Genomic DNA, 12746 nt, shown 5'->3' on the forward strand with positions numbered 1-12746 from the left:
CCGCCTGAAACTGAACTCTGACAAGACGGAGGTCCTCATCCTGGGCTCTTCACCCTCCGCCTGGGACGACTCCTGGTGGCCCCCCACCCTGGGCACCGCACCCAAACCGACAGACCATGCACGCAACCTGGGCTTCATCCTGGACTCCTCCCTCTCCATGACCAGGCAAGTCAACAACGTCTCCTCGGCGTGCTTCAACATCCTACGCATGCTACGGAAGATCTTCTGGTGGATCCCCACCGAGACCAGGAAGACCGTCACCCAGGCCCTCGTCACCAGCCGACTGGACTACGGCAACGCCCTCTACGCCGGTACCACCGCCAAGCTCCAGAAGAGACTCCAGCGGATCCAGAACGCCTCAGCCAGACTCATCCTCGACATCCCACGAACCAGCCACATCACCGGACATCTGAGAGACCTTCACTGGCTCCCCGTCAACAAAAGAATCACTTTCCGCCTCCTCACCTACGCACACAAAGCCCTACACGACCAGGGACCGAGCTACCTCAACAGCCGAATCAACTTCTACGCTCCCAATCGCCACCTCTGATCAGCCAACCACGCCCTCGCCGCCGTCCCCCGCATCCGAAGAGCGACTACGGGAGGAAGGTCCTTCTCCTACCTGGCCGCCAAGACCTGGAACTCCATCCCAACCGACCTGCGCCTGACCCAAGACCACCTCTCCTTCAGGAAGAAGCTGAAGACCTGGCTGTTCGAGCAGTAGCGGCACCCCCCCCCCCCAGCGCCTTGAGACCCTACGGGTAGGTAGCGCGCTATATAAGTGTCACTGATTGATTGATTGATCGTATCGAGTTTAGGATCAGCTGTGATAAAGATCCCAAGGTAACTGAAACCATCCCTCACCATCTGATTCAGGCAGGTTCTGGGCAATGGGGATGACTCACCTCCCACTACATATATAAGTGACTTGCTCCAATTAATTGAATAGCTCGAGTATTTGCCAAATATTGTGAAAATATCCAGCACACAGATTAAAGACTTTTTAGAGGAGGTTAGGTAGAGGAGTATATCATCAGCGTAAAGCGAGATGCGGTCCTCCCAGTCTTTCGACCACCACATTCTGCAAATCCTTGGGTCTGCATGGATCCAGGCCGCCAGTGGCTCCAGAGTGAGGGCAAACAGTAGGGAGGACAATGGGCACCCCTGTCTGGTCCCTCTGTGTAGCTGGAATGGGTTTGATCGCTTATTGTTGACTATCACCTGGGACATAGGTTCAGTGTACAGGAGTCTAACCCATGCTATAAAGACAGGCCCAAACCCTATTTTGTCCAGGACAGCCAGCAGGTAGGGCAACTCTATGGTATCAAAAGCCATGGAGGCATCTAGTGACACTATCACAGCCAGCTCGTTAATAGTATCAGCCCTCCCAAGCACTCTATGAAACCAGTGCAAATTAAAGGCCGTATTACGGTGGGGCATAAAACCTGACTGATCCGGGTGAACCAGTGTTGTTATTACCCGAGACAGCCGTGTGGCCAAGAGTTTGGCAAGTATGTTGGGTTCCGCATTCAAAAGGGAGATGGGTCTGTAGGCGGTGCATTTGTTTCTTGGCTTGTCTCCCTTGGGAATCATGACAAGGGATGCAAGTCTCTGATCCGGAGGAAGGACACCTACGCTTCTACTCTCCTCAAACATGGATCGGAGAAATGGGGCCAGGCCGTCAGGACGTAGCTTGAAAAGCTTCATGGGCAAGCCGTTAGGCCGGAGCGCTTTCCCTGCATGTAGGCTCCTGATTGCCTGGGCTATTTCATCGTTAGTTATGTCGCTAACTAGGAACAGTTTTTCTTCCTCAGAGAGAGTGGGCAAACTGATATCACGAAGAAGGCCCGTGGAGTCCTCTTCAAGGAATGGCAAACTTGACTGGTAAATTCTGTCACAGTATGTAGCGAATTTGCGGACCATCTCAAAGGGGGTCAGTGTGCACGCCGCCCTCCTCGACAGACAGCTCTGGTATAATTCTGTTGGCCTGCACCTTCCTGTCTAACCAGGCCAGGAGCTTCCCAGCCCTATGACCCCACTCATGCACCCTACCATCTCTCTCGTTCTCCCAACTCTTAGCCCTGTTAGTGGCAATACTTATATATTCGTCTCTCTTGAGCTGTAGGAGGTGGATTGTTTCTGGGCCCATTTCCTCAACAGGTCTGTCCTCAAGGCAGAGAATATCTCTCTCTATAGCTTCAAGTTGTTTTTGTTTTTAACTCCAGAGATCAGTGAGAGAGCTTGTCTCCTTATCACCGACTTAAACGCCTCCCACAGAATTTGGGGGGAATCGACCAAGCCCTGGTTCTCCTGAAAGTAGTGGTCAATTGCAAGCAGGAGACCTTTGCAAACCAATCGGTTGCGGAGAAACCAGGGGTTGATGGGCACAATCACACCCACCCGCATGTCGCCCAGTGCCAGACAGTTCCATATTGGGGAGCGGTCAGAGATTGCCGGTGGTAGATGTTGGATCTCATGGATATGTGCGGCTTGCGAGTAATGAGATAGTCAATGCAAGAGAAATTTCGATGCGCCCCTGAGAAAAATGTGTATTGGATATCACCAGGATGAAATTTCCGCCACACAACGGATAGACCAAAGGACTCCAGAAAGTCTGAGAGCCAGTGACCCGAGGGGCCGATGTCCCGGGGGGATAATGGTCAAGGGGACCAGAGACTTAAGCATTGAACTCCCCTACCACTAGTAAGAAACCCTCGGGATCTGAAAGCAACTGGGTCCCTAGATCGGAAAAGGGTTGCATTTGCAGGCCAGGCGGTATATATACTGACAATAGGGTGAGTGTGTTGCCCTTCCACTGTCCCGTCACCTCTGCGTATCTGCCCCGCTCATCAGTGTGTGTTAATTGTACATGAAAGGGAAGAGAGTTTTTAATCAGGATTCCCACCGCCCTGGATCCAGAGGTGAAACCGAATGGGCCACTAGCTTATATCCCCATCTACCTAGTGCCTTGCAGGAGTTGCCCACTAGGCGTGTCTCCTGGAGGAAGACCACCTCCGGGGCATGGCGTTTAAGGTATTGGAGGACCGAGGTGGGCTTCACTTTGTCAACAAGCCCATTGACGTTCCAACTCAACAAGGAGAAACTCCTATCTCATTGTGTATCCATAAATAGTGTCAGGTGTTGGCCTGCCTTTGGAGGCTCTCATAGATAGTGCTGCCGATTGAACTAGAACAAATGAACCCCCCTCCCACACCCAACTCCAACCACTCCCTCCCCTGCGCTCTGGGCCTAGAACTACCCATGAGATTAACTTGCGGAGTGCCTGTCGCCCAACGCAGAAACTAAGTAGCTAATTGAGGGGGAAAAAAGGTGCTCCAACCCCCATCCCAACCACAGTTGTCAATACAAATCAGTGTCATTCCCCGCATGGGGAATGACACTGAATCCCTTCAGTTTCTCTAAGTACAAAAAGGCATAGGATATGTCGGATGAGCTATGTACCTCTTGCCGCTCAGGGCCATCCCTAGGAACAAAACAAATACTCATGACCACATGGTAAGCCCATCCTACGGTCAAAGTCTCCCATCGGGGTGAGCTAAGAGGGCATTATGCTCCTTTGCAACTCTCCAGCCCTCCAGCCAGTCTGCCACATCCTCAGCCCGGTCGAAGAACCATGGTTTGCCATCTGCTTCAACCAGCAACCTAGCTGGGAAGAGCATGGCGTACTTAAGGCCTTTGTCCCTGAGTCTCTTTTTGACGGTCAGGAAGGATCTTCTTTGTTTTTGAACAGCTTGAGTAATGTCTGGGAAAAAGAAGATGACTGCGTTTTCATATTTGAGGGGCGGCGCCTCCCCGGCACACTGTAGGATCGTGTCTCGATCACGAAAGTTAAGCAACCTCACCAGTAGGGGTCGGGCCCAGGTCTTGGCCGTCCTCCGGGGGCCCTGTGGGCTTATTCTACTACAAAGAACTTGGACAGTGCCTTAGGGCAAAGATGTTTAAGTATCAGGTCCTCGACAAAGAGGTCAGGCATCTGCCCCTTCGCCCTCTCCGGCACTCCAATAATTCATATGTTGTTGCGCCGGGAGCACCCCTCGTAGTTGTCAGGCTTGTCCTCTGCATATTTTCTGAAGGTATGCAGGTCACGGAGTTCGGTCTGGATCTGCGAGACCTCTTCAACTAGGTTTGTTGTGGTTACTTGGAGCTGCTGAACCTTCTCGCTCATTTTTGCAAAATCCGCTCTAATGAGAGTCATCTCTACAGTGATTGCATCCGTTCTCTGTTCCATCGAGGTGCGAACACCGGCTATCGCCTCCATGACAAACTTCAAGGTGAGGCCGTGGTGGGCCATCCTCTGCATCCCCGGTTGGTGCTTCTCATGTGGAGGTTTCAGGAACAGCCGCCTTAGAAAATGTGTATTTATCCAGTCTGCTCTGCTGTGACTGCTTGGTACCCTTTTGCACTCATGTTGACTATAGGTCCACCGCTCTTCACCCTCCAACACATGCGCGGGTCACACTTGCCATGTCACATTCCTTCTGAGTCACGGGTGGGGAATATGCAGGTCTTCGCCCATCACCTCCACACCCCAGCTGCCTCAAAGGGCTTTGTGAATTGAGAGATATGGCCACGCGGGAGCGCGATCAGCGAGTAGGGCCTCGTGGTGGGATCCCAGGCCAGATAGCCGACCCGTCTCCAAGCGATCTGCACCCTCTGGCTATGTCCCCCTACTTCAGCCCACCGGGTCCTACAGCCACAAAAACTCCAGCGTATGCAGCAGGTCAAGCGCACTACAATCAGGACTTGACCACAGGTCGCAACTTCCTCCTCTCCCAGTGGGCTGTTGTTTGTGCGAGCTCTACAGCACTACAGGGGCACCGGCCTCTCTTCGATGCTGCCCCAGGTGTGACACCCCCTTGTTTCACTAGAGGCAGCTGGGATTGCTGGCAGAGCAGGGCTTGTCGCGCCGCCGATCGAAGCGGCCCAGAAGGCTCAATGCTGGGTTCAGGTATGCAGAGATGGGCGGGGGGGGGCACTCGGTGGCTCCACAGTCCCCAGAGTCTTCGCGGGGGAGGGCACAGCTTCCGATACACCTCTGGCACTGCTTAACCCTAGGTCAGGCCTCAATCTCCAGTGTCTTGTGATGTAGCAGCCACCTGCACTCATGTGTCTGACGGGCTCCACAGGCACCACAGGACCCAGGCTGTCACCTCAGGCAGACCGCAAAACACCAGGGCCTGCTACTCGCCCCCTGCTCCCTTACGCGTCCATCTCGCTTCAGCACGGAGCCACGCCCCTCTTTTTACTCATTTTTAAAGTACACATGGAATTAGGAAGGCCTCAATCATACGGTAAGCCGCGGGTGAGCTGTTTTAGGTCTTTCGATCAGCTCACTTCGGAGGCATTAGCTAATTTACTTAGGCAACATCCTATCCCTGTCAGTGGAAACCTAGAGAACAACGTACGCTCTCTTGAAAACTGGCTCCTGGAGCGCTCCATGGAACTAGCCCCTCCCAAAACTAGAGCAGCTAAATCTTGTAGAGCCTCAGCCCTGTGGTTTACGGAGGCCCTTAGAAAAAGTAAAAGTGCATGCAAGCATCTAGAGAGGGTATGGAGGAAGAATGTTAACCCCATGAATAAAATTGCCTATAAATTAGCATTAAAAACACATCATGCCAAAGTCCATGAGCAAAATAAAAAACTTCCTGTCAATGAAAATCGAACAGGCTGGAAACAGTAGCAAAGAACACTTTCAAATTGTAAAAGATTCTTCCAGCCCGAATGCTATAAATAGCCGTTTCACCCCAACTCAGGAATGGACCATCCAGATTGCGAAACATTTTCATATTAAAATTACAACTATTCAAGATTCTTTCTGGGAGCTACCTCATGCAATGGATGGTAACACAGGCCTGTCCCCCCCGATGCTTCTATCTCAGAAGGGGCTCTCCTGAAGTTTCCCCCATCTCTTTGGCCAAATCACTCAAAATCATGAAAGCACTTAAATCCGGTTCCCCTTCGGACCCTTTCACTGCAAAAGTACTGGCATCTATAGCCAAGGTGATTAACCATGTGGTCAACTCAGTTATGAACCTTTTCGGTGTCCAAGGGAATTATGCCTGTCTGAAAGACGGAAAAATTCCACCTCTTCTAAAGAAACCTTCGGCAGATCCTACTGTAGGAAGCAATTATAGGCCTATATCGCTGCTACTTTTCCTGTCAAAAGCTGTGGAGAAATATGTAAATACTGTTATCACTAACTTTGTAGAGGCCAATCATGTACTACACCCAAGCCAATTAGAGTTTAGAGCCAACTTTAGTATGGAGACAGCTCTACTCGAAATTTCAGAAACAACAAAAATTACACTCGATAGAGGAGGTAAACCTGTACTGATACTATTAGACCTCTCTGTGGCATTTGATACCGTGCCCCATGATTTACTCCTGCACATAATCTAGGCCTGTGGCATTGGAAGCACAGTACTTTGGTGGTTTACTTAATTTTTGGAAGACCGCCAGCAAATAGTATGGGCCCCTCCTTTTTCTGCCCTCATCCCCTCCATGAAAGTAAGAGTCCCACAGGGATCTATTCTGAGCCTGTCCCTGTTTAATGTGGCACCTCTGGCATTTCTGGCAGAGGAATGCGGTGCCAAAGTAATATCCTATGCTGACGACATTCAGCTGCTGTTCACGTGTAAGAAAGACAGTATGCTGAAAGAAAGCGAGATAAATGCTTGCCTGTCGAAGGTGTTCGCCTAGTTCAGACAGAACCAGTTGATGTGTAATTCCGAAAAATCAGACATAATTTTTTTTGGGCATGAGCCGGATGAGGAGTGGCCTCAGCATATGTCTGCCCGAGTAAGCCCAGTCACCACTGTGAAACTTCTTAGAGTAAAACTGGATGCTGACATGTCCTTGAAATCCCAGGTCCAAACTGTGGCCGGGACATGCATCGGACTACTTAAAATGTTGAGGATTTTTCTTCCTCGCTTACCAGTTCCTCACAGGAAAACTGTAGCCCAGGCCTTAATTACATCCAGGCTGGACTATGTCAATGTTCTGTACTTAGGCCTCCCAGATTATCTTTTAGGCTTCCTGCAAGTGGTACAAATCGCTGCAGCACGTGCTATACTTATGGTAGGCCGGAGGACACATATGACCCCACACCTGATATCCTTGCATTGGCTCCCGGTGCACAAGAGGATACACTTCAAAGCCCTAGTTCTGGTCTTTAAGGCTTTTTACAAAATAGGGCCCCCCTACATCAGGAACAGAATTCAACACTATGCTCCTCTTAGAACCCTGAGATCCTCTACCCAGCGACTGTTGATGGTGCCAAAATTCTATCGCTCTCGCATGGGAGGCCGCTCCTTTCAGGTGGTGGCCTCACAGCTTTGGAACAGCCTTCTGCTTTCCTTAAAACAGGTACAGGATCTCCTTAGTTTTAGGAGAAATCTAAAAACCTGTTTTTTCCAACTTCAGTAGAGATCTTCCTGTCAGTTTGTGTTCTGTTTCTGTCCCTGGGTCCTTCTTAGCGCCAGGACACTCTGTGGAGTAGCAGTGCGCTTCACAAGTGCCAAGTAATATAACATAACATAACATAACTTTCCTTGGCTGTTTCCTTGAAGTCAGCTCTGTCAAAGGGGCAACAATGGTGCCATACCCCTTAACAAACCATATGTAGAACCCTTTGAGTCCTCAAAAAGCTCTCACCTCTGTCTGGGTCTTGGGCGGCCCCCAAGCCAGAATGGGGTTGATTAAAGGCCATAGGGGCACCACTTGGCCGCTTTCTACCTGGTGCCCCAAGTACACCACAGATCCCTGCCCTATCTGTCACTTACTGATCTTGCTAGTGAGGCATGTCTTCTGCAGAGCCGTCAACACTTCACAGAGGCGTTGCAAGTGTTACTCCCAGCTGGAGCTGAATACAGAAATATCACCCAGGTAGGCGGTAATGAAATCCTCCAGCCTGGACAGTACTTGGTTGACCAGTCTCCTGAATGCGGCAGGGTGTTCTTCATCCCAAAGGGCATGACACAAAACTGGTAGTGCCCTTCTGGTGTTGAAAACACAGAGCTCTCTCTTGCCTCATCAGTCAAGGCAATCTCCCAGTACCCGGATGTTAGATCAAACATTGAGACCACACAGAAGTGGAGTTCAGGAATTGCACCGGTTGCAGCTTTCAGACCCAAGACCACTGGGCTAGCACAGGGGCTGCTACAGGGCTCTATCATCCCTAACACCAACAACTTGGAACCTCTTCCTTGATACTGGACTTCAAGGAAAAGGATTCCCGATGATGTCTCCAATTCCACTGCCTGCACCGATGCCGTGGTCACTGCGCGTAGGATGAGCACAGCACCAACCGTGCCGACGCAGCATCAACTCCAAGGCCATTATTAAGGCCACTGCCTGCACCTGGGCCAAGGGCACCACTAGTGGAGCGCAAGAAGCACCACTCAACGGTGACTGATGCCAGCAACTCCTGCACACCATCGGGAGTCAATAACTGACGTAGGTGACTGCCCGACACTGCTCCGTCATAAGGAACTGATGCACCAACACCAACGCCACATCACCTCCTCTGCACAGTAAGAAACCAATGCCTTACCTCCCCTGCATAGCAGAAAGGAACCAACACCTTACCTACCTTGTGGCAATAAGGAACTGACACCTCACATCCCCTGTTGCAGTAAGGAGGAACGTACACAGCCGTGCACTGTATCACCTCCCCAACGCTGTGCGATGCCATGTTACTGTTTCTCTGGGGGACCGTGTGAATCTGTGGCCAGCTTGCGCACCCTGCAGTCGGCACTGTTATTTGGATTTGTACCTGTCACAACGTCGTGATAGCCCCAGTTGAAGCTATTGTCTTCTAAAAGCTATATTTTTACAAGTGTTATTTTGATATCTGTATGTTGGATTTTTGTCGTTTTGGCCTTGTTTGGCTTAGATAAAGATACTTTGTTTTTCTAAACTGGTGTGGTGTTCATTTGTGGTGTTTTCACTGTGTTACTGTGGGTTATATGCAAAGTCTCTACACATTGCCTCTGTCGTTTAGCCTGACTACTCTGTGCCAAGCTACCAGAGGGTGAGAACAGGCACATTTAGGTGTGTTCATTACTCATCCTGACTAGAAGGAAGGGCCCCTACTTGGAAAGGGTGTGTAGCATTGCCAACTAGAGACCAACATTTCTAATACCCCCTGACCTGGTCCTTCGTGTTGTTCTGCTTTTACCCAGACCTCTCTTGTTGGAGTACTTTTCCATGTGAATTTCTTGAAAGATCCTTTTTTGTATTTGGCTACTTTCTGGGCGGCAGTTCTGAGTGTCCTTCTAGAAATTGGTTTGTGGGCATCTTTTCATTCTTGGGTTGCAACTTTAGATTTGGAACCCTTGTTTTGTTGGTTCTTGCCCCTTGATATACATCACAATCACTGTGTTTGTATTTGTATTTAGAATTTGTAAAGCATGTAATACCCAAGGGTATCAAAGCACTAGTAGTAGAAAAAGTAGTTGTAACATGAGAAAAAAAAAAAACCTAACTTTTATGGAGGGGAAAAGAGACAAGTTTTCAGTTTCTTACATAAAGCTGTATGGGTAAATGATACTACCAATCCAGAGGAGTAACATATTACACAGCTTGGCTGCAGCTACCGAAATGGTCCTCCCTCCTCATCTGGCTTTCCAAAATCTTGGTGTATTCACCTTCCTGAGCGAGGGTGACCTCAACAGTCTGTTGGGAGCATACCATTGAAAGGCTAACATCTGGGCAATCTGGGCTATCTTCTGACCTGCAAATGCAGGACAGAATGAACCAAGCAGAAGGATTTGGAAGTCAGGCACTTCCTGACTGGCAGCCAATGAAAGGCCCAAATTACATCACTAACCAGAATCAAATGAGCAGCTACATTTTCAAGGATCTTAAGCCCATTGAGGGTAGATGTATTCATATTTAAATACAGAGAATTGTAGTAATCCAGCCGAGAAGCTATAAGCGCAAAAAACATTACCATTCGAAGCTCGGCAGGAATGAAAGGGAAGATCTTTGTTAGGATTCTAGTTTTTTTTTTTAAAACCTTTTTATTATTGGGTATCACAGGCAGATTTGAACAGAATAATCAGAATTTTGTTGTACATAACTTCGAGTATCTATAAAAATATTACAAAAAGCAGTTTACCAAAACGGGCAAATAAATACAATACAGGAAAGATTTACACAAATAAATACAATCTTATCTGACTTAGAGTTAGACACAGCTTCAGATCAAGTTAGTTAGTTTCAGTTGTATTAAACATGCCTCCCCATATTCTCTTTACTTTAATCATTGCTTTCGCTCCTCTTTTTATGGCTAGAGATAGCTGCATATGATGTATCTCTTTAACCAAACACCACCATTCATTCGCATTAGGTGCTTGATCAGCTATCCAAGCTCTAGCCAGAACTAACCTTGCACATGCCAGCACAATAAAGATTAAATCTTGAAAAGGTGTAGAATTGGGCTGTATACCTAACAGAATCATTTCAGATGTTAAAGGTGCATCAATTAACAATTTCAATCTCAGTATCTTCCCTATACTGTCCCAAAATGAAACTAGAGCAGGGCAAAGGACCAGCATGTGTTCTAGATCAGCAGCCTGTAGATGGCATTTGGGGCATTTATTTCGATCGTTAAAGGCATTATTCGGGGACTTATTTGTAGAGGAGTGTGGTAAAGTTGGCAAATTGTTTTATATGCCTGTAGTTTTAAGCTTGAAGAGTGAACTAGCGTATCCATTTTCTTTAAGGAGTATGATATTTAATTCGAGGTGATACCTGTGAGAAAGCATAAGGCCCATTTCTCTGCTATTTTTAGACACTCGTCTAGTTTATTTTCTGTAAGGCACTTATATCCCTCGCTAATAGTTACTATTTGCTTTTCCTCTCCCTTGTACATACATTGCCAAAAATCTGAATCCAGAATCTCTTTCAGTTTTAATTTTCTTACAAGAAAATCACGAATTTGTGTATATTTAAAATAAGTGTTCTCTGGTAGTTTATACAATAACCTTAATGTTTCGAACTCCAAAAAACCTGAGGAGCCGTAAAGATCCCCAAGTTTCAATATGCCTTGACTCGTCCATATTTTACACCCAGAATCGGAAAAAATGCTAGGTAAACCTGGGTTGTTCCATAGACTTAAAAGAGGATGATAAAATGATAACTTATTCTGATTCATAATTATCCTCCAGATGTTAATCATGTCCTTTGCGGTCTTGAACCTCACTCTTTTGAAGTAGTTTGGGTCATTACTTCTAGCCAAAAACTGCAAGCAATCTGGCCCCAACATAAATTGATGAAAAAAAGTATGGATTGCTGGAGTTAAACAAGCTCTGTATCCGCCCCAAAAATGATGCAATATAATACAATCGGAAATCTGGGAAATTAAGCCCTCCTTTTATAAATGGGAGTTTCAGAGAGGAGAGTGCTCTTCGGTTCTTTTTATAACCCCAAATGAAGCTGCCCAATATGCCATCTAGTTTTCTAAAGAAGACTGTGTTTATTTTCAACGGTATACATCTGAATAAGTCTAAAAATTTTGGCAGAATGTTCATTTTAATAAGGTTGATTCTCCCTATAAGATTTAAAGGTACCTTATGCCATTTTTTTAAGGAGGGCCTCAGTTTCTTTTAATAAAGCATCATAATTCAGTAAAATAATATCCCTTATATTGGATGTCAGCTTAATGCCTAGGTAAATAGCAGCATAGCATACTCCCATCACAGGTATTGGCGGTTTATAGTTGGCTATAATTTGTGTTTTGTCTAGGTTTAGCTTATAACCCGAAATTTTTCCAAAGATTTCTGCCTCTTTAACTATACCTAACATGGATTCAGTCACATCACTTGTATAGATTGCCAAATCATCAGCGTATGCTGTTATTTTAAGAGAGTTTGCCCCGAATGTAAATGGTTTTATCATAATTTGAAGCTGTATGGCGTTAATAAAAGGTTCCATAGAGAGCGCAAATAAAAGGGGTGATAAAGGGCAACCCTGCCGAGTTCCTCTTCTTATGGGAAATTTAGTAGAAAGTAGGCAGTCGTATCCAATTAATGCATTAGGTAAATAGTAAAGTGCTTTTATCTTAGTAATGAACTTGCTTTTAAACCCCATTGCTTTCAAAACTGACCACAGGTAATCCCACCCCACTCGGTCAAATGCTTTTTCAGCGTCAAGTAGTATAATACCGAGTGGGGTGGAGTTAGCTGCGGCCATATCTAGCACTGTGATGGCCGTATTTACATACTGTGTCGTATCTCTACCCGTTACAAATCCATGCTGATGTTTGCTAACCAATCTCGGCATAATGGGGGACAGTCTCAAGGCTAGTAATTTGGCAAAAACCTTAGCATCAGCATTAATCAAAGAGATTGGGCGGTAAGATCCGCATTCCGTAGGAGTTTTATTCTTTTTTAAAAAAAATATAATTTTGGTGGTGTTCCAAGATGTCGGGGCCCCGTCATCTGTAGCAATCTGATTAATAACCAAACAAAGTATAGGCACGAGCTCCTCCCAGCATAATTTATAAATTTCAATAGGGAGGGTATCATCTCCAGCAGCCTTTCCAGATGGGAGGGAAAAAATAGCTAATTTTAATTCTTCTTCAGTATAATCTTTTTCTAGCTCTTCCATACATATCGAATCAATCTCCGATTGCCAGTTATTTCTGATATAGTTCTCCACTAGATCAGTTGAGGGCACACTCTCGGGGGTATACAGCTTAGTATAATAATCAGCGAATTGCT

General features: G+C 47.0%; 1 protein-coding gene across 2 annotated transcripts in view; it reads left to right on the plus strand.

Annotated features, from left to right (window-relative positions):
- DLGAP2 (DLG associated protein 2) overlaps positions 1-12746 on the plus strand; it is an 800561-nt gene that overhangs the window by 86383 nt on the left and 701432 nt on the right. The window lies entirely within an intron of this gene.

Source organism: Lissotriton vulgaris, chromosome 6 (genome assembly GCF_964263255.1).
Source record: "Lissotriton vulgaris chromosome 6, aLisVul1.2, whole genome shotgun sequence".
NCBI classification, from domain to species: Eukaryota; Metazoa; Chordata; class Amphibia; order Caudata; family Salamandridae; genus Lissotriton; species Lissotriton vulgaris.